This window comes from Lynx rufus, unplaced genomic scaffold, assembly GCF_022079265.1.
Source record: "Lynx rufus isolate CCGP_SWC_20201006 ecotype Redwood Valley unplaced genomic scaffold, mLynRuf1.p SCAF_5, whole genome shotgun sequence".
NCBI classification, from domain to species: Eukaryota; Metazoa; Chordata; class Mammalia; order Carnivora; family Felidae; genus Lynx; species Lynx rufus.
Genome location: NW_025814867.1, coordinates 46089482 through 46091018, shown reverse-complemented (window position 1 = coordinate 46091018; position 1537 = coordinate 46089482). Strand labels below are relative to the sequence as shown.

Below are 1537 nucleotides of genomic sequence, written 5' to 3'. Positions count from 1 at the left end.
GCATATAAAAATACGAACTGTTTTGGCAGTGCGCCCGGCAGTCCTCCGGATCGCTCTCTCGCTTCAACAGCGTTTGGACGGAACAGACCCAGGGACGGCCCTTCTACCAGCCTCTGACCACCCTCCAACCTTTTTTCCAGTCACAACGTCGGGAGCCATCTTTTTGCCCACCCTCTGCCCCTGGGGCCAGCCAACACCCGATTTTGAACTTGGTTCATTACCGACCAACCATGAGCTCCCAGATTCGTCAGAGTTTGTTCCACAGAGGTGGAGGCCGCCGTCAGCCGCCTAGTCGGCAAGCACCTAAGAGCCTTCTACACCTACCTCTCTCTGGGCTTCTAGTTCCACCGCGGCTCTGGAGGGCGTGGACCGCTTCTCCCACGGGGTGGCTGAGGAGAGGCGGGAAGGCGCTGAGCATCTTTTGAGGACGCAAAACCAGCGTGGCAGCTGCGCCCTCTTCCGGGACATGCGCGCGCCGTCCCAAGATGTGTGGGGTAAAACTCTGGACGCCGTGGAAGCCGCCCAGCTTGTGGAGAAGAACCTGAAGCAGGTCTTTTGGATCCTCCTGCCCTGAGTTCTGCCCGTGCAGACCCCCATCTCTGTGACTTCCTGGAGAATCACTTCCTAGATGAGGTGAAACTCATCAAATGGGCGACCATCTGACTAATCTCCACAGGCTCTCCGGCCCCCAGGCTGGCCTGGGTGAGTATCTCTTTGAAAGGCTCACCCTCGAGCACGACTAGAAGTCTCTGGAGCCCAGCAGCCATTGAGAGGGTACCTCTGACATCCCCCGGGTGCCAGGGCTTGTGCCCGAGTCTCTCCTTGCAGCCACTAGGCAGCTTTTTAACCACCTGTAGCCCTCTCCCAAGCCGTGGACCAAATGAAAACAATGAAGCTTTTTGCAGCAAAAAAAAAAAAAAAAAAAAACCCAAAAAACAAAACAAAAAAAAGAAACCCCTGTTTTTTTAACATATCTGTTTCTGCCCAAAACAAGAAAAATTATAGAATAAAAAGGATTTTCCCCTGATATAATAAAAGACTTTCCCTCTCACCTCTTTTCTTCTCTTTCTCTCTCTCTCTCAAAAAAAAAAAACAACTAATTTTACCCAAAGCAGAACTGGAATTTAGATAAGAGGGGAAGAGGGTAGACAAATAATAACATAAATTTAGAGAACACTATTGGAAAAATGCCTGGGATAAACAAATGGAGACTGTTGTTATGAATCAAATTGGGCAATTTAGCCATTTTTTTCTATAAAGCATAAAAGATATCAGAGTGGGAAAAGCAATTAAGTCATTCTTAGAAGTTGAACCACAATAAAAATCATCCACAAGTATTCACACAATAAGTTTCCTTTTAAACAAAAAAATTTTAGAGAAAATATAGACATAATTTTAGAAAATTTTTTAAAAATATTAAAACCTTTGAATGATTTTTGTTGGATGTCTGGTGGGTGTTGAATAAGTGATATGGTAAATAATGATCTTGAGGTTTTATGGCGATAAACTTTGATGGGCTTTCTCAATAACCAAATAT

At 45.7% G+C, this 1537-nt stretch overlaps 1 pseudogene; it reads left to right on the top strand.

Annotated features, from left to right (window-relative positions):
* The first annotated feature begins 230 nt into the window (after positions 1–230).
* Positions 231–743, top strand: LOC124526917 (ferritin light chain-like; annotated as a pseudogene).
* Positions 744–1537: the final 794 nt, after the last annotated feature.